The sequence below is a fragment of the Triticum dicoccoides genome, chromosome 6A, assembly GCF_002162155.2.
Source record: "Triticum dicoccoides isolate Atlit2015 ecotype Zavitan chromosome 6A, WEW_v2.0, whole genome shotgun sequence".
NCBI classification, from domain to species: Eukaryota; Viridiplantae; Streptophyta; class Magnoliopsida; order Poales; family Poaceae; genus Triticum; species Triticum dicoccoides.
The window spans coordinates 58,974,096-58,981,560 of NC_041390.1; the positions used below are offsets into that span (position 1 = coordinate 58,974,096).

General features: G+C 46.6%; 1 long non-coding RNA gene across 3 annotated transcripts; it reads right to left on the reverse strand.

Annotated features, from left to right (window-relative positions):
* Positions 1-495: 495 nt before the first annotated feature.
* LOC119314875 lies at positions 496-5,978 on the reverse strand. Of its 3 annotated transcripts, none has more exons than XR_005152493.1 (3): positions 5,834-5,978; positions 5,434-5,700; positions 496-875 (listed from the first exon to the last, which is right to left on the reverse strand). It is a non-coding gene; the product is annotated as an uncharacterized LOC119314875 (long non-coding RNA). The 3 variants fall into 3 exon arrangements; XR_005152492.1 differs by lacking the exon at positions 496-875 and adding an exon at positions 2,338-2,715; XR_005152491.1 differs by lacking the exon at positions 496-875 and having other exon boundaries at positions 5,107-5,700; positions 5,834-5,977.
* Positions 5,979-7,465: the final 1,487 nt, after the last annotated feature.

Genomic DNA, 7,465 nt, shown 5'->3' on the forward strand with positions numbered 1-7,465 from the left:
GACGGCCATCAATGCATCGTACATCTTTTAAGGGTGTGGATCCTCTAGAAGACGGATATTCCAACATCCTTTAAAGTAGTAATATGTTGCATACCTGTCCTATGGAGCAATTAGTTTGAAAAGTCTAGGTTCCGCCAAAAGTTAGTTTTTCGCTTTTCGCTTGGTTGGACTACAAGACCTGATTTGGAGCAGCAATAGATTGGCCAAGCGCGGTGGCTGAATTGTGGCCTTTGCTCGCTTTGCAAGAGGGAACAAGAATCCGGGGCATACCTCTTCTTCAAGTGTCGTTTCACCATTAGGCTCTTTATCATTGAGAAATTAGGGCCCAACCACATGCACACCTCTACCTGGCACTTGGAGGACTCTGTGAAGGATTGATGGGCTAAAAGAACCGGCTCAAATATCCTCAATCAACAAGCCATGGCTTCACTCATCATGCTTGTGTCATGGACAATTTGAAATGAGAGAAACTCCTGCCTCTTCCGTCACAAGAACGCACCGCTGATGATCTTGCTCAACATTTTCTTACAAAGCTAAACTTTGGAGCACCGTAGGGGCTAAGAAACTATCTATGTGGCAGGAGGGGGGCTATTGCAATGTACACTATTGTTCGGGACTAGAAATTTTCAATTTCGACACATAAATTTCATCACTCTTTCAGAGTTTTGGACCTGCAAGGGCAAGATATTATTTTGGGTTGTGACTTGTTCGCCATGGTTAGCCCAGCAGTGTTTGATTTACCAAAGTCCACAATGACTGTCACTATAGCTCAAGGAAGTATACACAGTGGCCTAGCAGTGTTTGATTTACCAAAGTCCATGGTGTTCCAATTACTTTGTCTCTCTGTCGTGCAGTACAAGTTCCCAAGGAAGTCACTGCAAAACAATGAAACAGGATGATGGAAAAGTAGCCAAAAGTTAACATCCTTTACAACTCAAAGGTGGCGGAAGTAGGAAAGGCCACGGTTGACAGGCGGATCCTATTTGGCGCTTAGGCACCCGTTAGTTTGCATTTTTCAAACGGGCGCCTGAAGCCCTCCAAGGTGGGATGATCCGTTTAGCAAATTTTTTTATTTTACTTAAATTTCGTGAAGTTTTCCCAAAACCGGTTGAGTTTTTTCAAAACAGTGAACTTTAAAAAAAAATTGAAGTTTTTACCGAATTTGATGAACGTTTTCAAAATCAATGTACTTTTTACAAATAGATGTAATACATCGTGCACCTTAATTTCCCATTGCCTTTTGTTAGCTTTGGCACTGAATTTGATGAACGTTTTCAAGATCAATGTACTTGTCATGATCAACGTTTTCAAGATCAATGTACTTGTCATGATCAACATTTTACGTCACTTCTGCCGGTTTGTTAGCTTTGGCACCGTTAAAAGATGACCCTACAATAATCTGAGTGGTTTTGTGTTGAAAGAGGCCGGTTTTTTTACAATACAGAGACCATGATTTTAAGGGTTCTTTTTTTACCAAGATATATGTCGAGTGTTGGTTTGGAATATTATCAGTATATATCTAGTTTAATAAATCTTAAATAGATGGCAAATGTTATGCTTGTTAGCGCAAGGAAATGCTCTCTCCCTAAGGCTTTGTTCAGTTAAGTTTGAACAAACTACTCCCTCCGTCCGGAAATACTTGTCGGAGAAATGAATAAAAATAGATGTAATACATCATGCACCTTAATTTCCCATTGCCTCCCAGGCCTAATTAGTTGAAACATGTGGAAAGACCTCAAAGAGAGTGAGCTCAGCATGGAAGGCGAGAATGGGATCCGGGGAGATCGGAAATCAAAGAAAGCTCGCCCATAGATGCTTGCTCCTCTCAAACTTCTTTTTATAGAGCTAGATAGTAACATTAGGAACATGCACTGCACATTATATTAATTGATTTGCTGCTACAAACACTTTAATTTCATTGCTGCTACTGCATGTCATATTTCTGAAAAGAAGTAAAGATTTGATACTTGGAAGTACATAGTCAATTAGGATGAATTGAAGGAATTGAACCAGCTAAAGGGCACTGAGTTAAGCTGACTCTAACGAAAGAGTCCCAGAGCTAACCACTTCATTTATGGAAGATGAACCCACTGTAACATAGATGACCTCGTAGTACATCTGTGGGCAGGCGTCCGGCTACCATTGCTGCAGTATTTAACATGTGCTATGTTTCCGGGTGCTCCCGGGAAATAAACACGATGTCATCAGTGCTTTTGCATGGTTTATAGGTGCACATTGGTGGACTCGACCTACCTTGTTCATGATACACTACAGCTGCAGTGTTTAACTTGAGTGCATGCTGAGTTAGAAGAGTTATAAGACAAGCACAGAGTAGGATTAACTAAACTAGAAACATCACGGTCATGATGGTGACCATCGAGATAATCAAGCAACAATCAGTAACCTCGCCAGGATGCCAGCTGCTCGATCGTTAGAGCTACATGAATAAGAAGATTTCACGACATCACTCAAAGATATGACCCTCAACACAATCCATTCTGTCTAGATGATATCTAGAATTAACATTGATCTCACTACCTAATTGAGTGAAAACCTACCCTTCAAAGTAGTAGAGTTCTTCTCCATTTCGTGTGCGCGCTTCGTTAAAGGATTTAGTTGCACATATAAATGTGGATTGCAAGAAACACAATGCTGGCTCAGCTCCTAATTAATCTTGCATCAAGGCAGTACCGGCTTGTTGCTAATTTTTGTTTGCTGTAAAAAGTAATCACAAAATACGAACACATCAGAATGCATCGATCTTTCACTAATAATTCAATTCTTATCCGCTAAAATGCGTCAGGAACTGTATTGAGAATTTAAGACGGCCACGGGTTCCTGAGCTATAGGCAGTATGCTTGATGTTGTTGATCAGGCACCTACCATCCGCCTCCTTCTACCTTCATCTCCTCCTCCACCGGCCAGCCCTATCCCACACACGGTGGCGCTCCTAACCGTCTCGCCCTGGTGACTACTTCTTCGATCTAGAGCCTAGCCTGTCTTCCTCTGCGGCCAATGAGATCTTGCTGCTCATGCATCGAGCTTCCATCCCTGATGATGGTGTGGAAGTGGATGTAATTCCACCATGGATGTCAGGCTGTAATTGTAGACATGTGCCTGAGTGTTTGAAACTTATTCGATCTGTGTTTATGTAGTGCATTCCTTTTGCCTTAATCTTAAATCACCGTTTTTTATATAATTTCACAGGTGTTTGCTTTGCTCAGTGTGCTCTGTTCAGATCGGTTGCTTGGATGCCAGTTCAGTGCAACTTCCAGCAAAAGAACTGAACCCAAAGAGCAGATGGTTGCTGAAACCAAAGAGACGGAAAGGCTTGCATCTCTTGAAGAAGCCATGTTGCAATGTCAACGAGTAAATAGCATAAAACTACTACTTTACAGGCTAGGGTTTCAAAAAACTACCGGTTTTTAATTTTTCTCAGAAAACTACCAAGTCAGGGGACGTCTGTTTCAAAAAACTCTAATTGTCTAGTGCTTTATTATTAATCATGATTATGACAGTTGGGGCCCGCATGTAAGAAAACTGATTGTTTGACTGTTTGTTTGACCGTTAAATGACATCTAGTGCCCATATGTCAGTGTCCCTGCAAACTTAAAAAAGCAATCAGGTCCTCCAAAGAAATTGAAAAAAGCCATCGGGTCCCTCCCGTGCTCAAGATCCACAGGAGCGCACCCGCCGCTGTGCTCGACGGGGAGCTCTCTCCCGTCGCGACGGAGCTCCCTTCCAGCGCCGCCGCAGCCGTCGTGCGTCCTCCTCCCTCTCGTGAGCTCCCCTCCGTGCGTCCTCTCCCTCTCCCTCTTTCTAAGGCACGGCGGCCATGGAGTCCGAAGGCGGCGGCCGGAGTCCCAGCCCCTGGGGGCGGCGGGCGGAGTCCCAGCTCCTGGGCGCGGCGGCCGGAGTCCCAGCTCCTGGGCGCGGCGGCCGGAGTCCCAGCCCCCTGGGCGCGGCGGCCGGAGTCCCAGCCCCCTGGCCATGGCGCGTGGTTGGCGGCGGCTATGCTCCTGGGTGCCGGCTGCTCCTCGCGCGGCGCTCCTTCCCTGGCTTGGCGTGTGGCGTGGCCGGCCTCCGCGCAGAGACGGTCGCCATGGCCGCGCAGAAGGGGGCAGCGTGGGCAGCAGCGAGGGCCGGCAGCCATGGCCGCGCGAAGGAGGTGGCCATGGCCGCGCGAAGGAGGTAGAGCTGGCCTTTATTTTTTTCACTGGTGGATGAGATGAGCTACACCAGGAGCCGGCCTTTGTTTTTTCTGGTCGCCGTGGAGGTCAAGGAGCGGCGGCGTGGGCAGCAGGGTGGCCGGCGGCCATGACTTGAGTTGGCGCAGGCGGGGCTGCGGGGAGGGAGGAGAAGAAGGAAGGAGAAGAGCAGGAGGAAGAGACACTGACGTGTGGGGCCCACACGTCAGGTAACAGTCAAACTAAACGGTCAAACTGACGGTGAGTTTAGGTGCGGGTCCGACTTGTCATAATCATGATCAATAGCCGAGCACCCCACGATTTGGGTTTTCTGAAACAGCCAACCACCCATTTGGTAGTTATCTGAGAAAAATTGAAAACCGGTAGTTTTTTGAAACCCTATCCTGTAAAGTAGTAGTTTTATGCTATTTACTCAATGTCAACCCATTATTGCTGGTGCAAAAAATGGTTTGTTACCAGTGTGCTTGTTGATCGCAGATCTAGTGTATCAGTTCAAAGCACAACGCCAACTGAAGCTCGACTGGTAGATGTGGCACAAAGTTGTCTTTTTCGAGAAGTGGTCTAGCTATAGTGTTACTCCTCCTAGTGTGCAAGAAGATGTTCAGGCTGCATCCCCTAGCGCTCCGCTAGTGAGCCAAGTGCTCATCTTGTTTATTCAGGCACTTGCTCTAGGACTCACGCATGCCTTCTCTTTTTGCACCAGTGTTCCCATGGATGTCAAGCTGTAATCATAGACATGTGCCTGAGTGTTTAAAACTTATTCGATCTGTGTTTATCTAGTGCATCCCATTTGCCTTGATCTTAAATCGCCGTTTTGTAATGCAGATGCTCTGCAGCTTGGTCATAACAAATAGTGTTGTGCATTACTGAAACACAGGCTAGAGTTGGCCATAAAGACTGAAACACAAGCCCATTTTCCAGTATTTTTTGGAATAGGTCATTCCTGGTTTCTAGTTTATACCTATGTACGTAGGTGACATCTCCATTGAGGATGGTTCAAACTACATACTAATAAAACTTGACATAGGCTAGTTCAAACTACATATTAATAAACTAGATCAAGTTGGTGACAGACATCAGATGCTTCTAAACAAGCAAGGGGCATCGCTTCCTACTCCTAGGGCACACGATTAATCGTCAGACGTGCACAACTGAGGTTCACACGGACACACCAAGCACCAACAAAGAACTAAAAACACAGAGCAAAACCTCCTCCATCACTTACCGGCAACGGCAAGAGCGTGCTTCCGGGAAAGGGCGGCCTGCAGGCCGGCCACCTGTGCCCGGAGCTCCTGCTCGCGCCGGAAAAGCTCGTGCCGCCGGAGATCCTGCTCCTCCTTCATCTTCTTCTGCTTCGGACGCTTGAGCTTGTTGCGCAGCAAGAACACGCCGTACGACGCTGCGATCGGAGAAAGGGAAAGTCACCAACATGAACAGAGCGCGTCCAAGGACCGCCTAAAGGTCACCGCCGGCGCCGGGATCTGCCATCTACCTTCGAGAGAAAAATAGAAGGGGAGAGAGGATTAGAACTTTAGCCGCCGCAAAAAAAAGAGAGAGGATTAGAACTTTAGAGGAAGAAGAAGATGGGAGAGAAGGGGAGCGGAGGAGAAGAAACAGAATCTTACTGCCGATGTGGCGAACGAGGTGATCCGTCGAAGAGCTGCGCCGGAAGGGGAGAAGTGCCGGCGAGACGAGGTGCGCCGGTCGCCGGGAGAGCTCTGGAGCTGATCTGGGAGAAGAGGGGAAAGTGGTCCAGGGCAAGAAAGAAGCCGCTGGAAGCTTCGTGAATCTGAGAGGGGTTCTCACGGTCATTCCAACGGTGGCCGTTCGATCAGGTGCTAGTTTCGATCCTGTCCGTTCATTGCCGCTCACTGTGTCCTGCTTACACCAGTGACACCGCCCTCACTCGCTGCCGGCTTTGACTGCGTGTGGCCCTCCTCCTCTGCTTCTTTTATCGGCCCCACGTATCAGGGACACAGCCAGGTCATCCCTGGGTCTGGTTTATACTCCCTCCATTTCAAAATAGATGATCCAACTTTGTATTAATTTTGTATTAAAATTAATACAAAATTGAGTCATCTATTTTGAAACGAAGGGAGTATGAAGGAAGGGAGAGGCTGCGGTGGCTCGGCATGTGATTTGGGACGTTGGGTAGGGGCATTTTCGACAGAACACCTAGGAGTTTTATGAAAAACTAAAGCTGTAAATATCTACTAAATCTCTTTTGGATTGACCAAGTTTAATGTTTGGCTTTAAGCATAAACTTGACATTTTAAGTTGAATTGGCTTCCTTCGATTATCAGATTCTTTTCGGTGCCTTAAGAACTACTCACTCCGTCCCATAATATAAAAGCGGTTTTTACGGTAGGGACGTGAGGAAGTAGATTGTAATCAACGAACCGGTAACGCCTTCGGTTCAGATTCCTAATGATCGGACCGCCGGTTCATCAGTTTGATTACTGGGTTTTTTTACCATCAAATAATATAATTAGAGTCATAATATATGCTAATATAAAAATAAAATAGGATCAAATAGAAGCGGTTTCATCTATTAGACAACGAAGGAGGGTAGTTGAGGTGCTTATCAGCAACGCCCATGACTTGGGATCAAATCCCACTACATGCACCAATATTTTTCTCAGTTTGTCTCCACACTAGTTTGACGGCCGGTTTATTAGCTAGTTTCATGAAAAAACCGCTCAGGTTCTCATTGGTCTAGTTGCAGGTCGGTCTTTTGTGCTTAAAAACCGGCAAGGTAGCCAGTTCAGGTCTTTTCTGGTTCAAGCGTCGGTATGGTCCCGTTTTTCAAACTATGGATGTAACTATATTAGCCCCCTCATTTCTCATGTTTGTCCCATCATTCTCCACACTAGTTCGACCGTCCGGTTTATTAGCTGGTTCCATGAAAAACTGCTCAGTTAGACAGGTTCTCATCGGTCTAGTTGCAGGTCGGTCTTTTGTGCTTAAAAACCGGTAGGATAACTGTTTTGGTTTTTTCTGGTTCGACCGTGAGTCTGGTCCGATTTTTTAAACTATGGTTGTAATTAGATTAGCCCCCTCATTTCTCATGTTCGTCCCATCGTTGGCCCATCCTACGACAGCTCGTTATGGTGGAGTCCCCCCTCACGTGTTGGTCTCCAGCCCTTTCCTTCAAGCTTCCCCGCCTACTAGGGTCGCCACTCACGCCCAACCCCGCATGTGATGTGCTTGGACCTGGTTCGTCATGAAGGACGTCGTCCAGCGGCATGGCTGCTTGT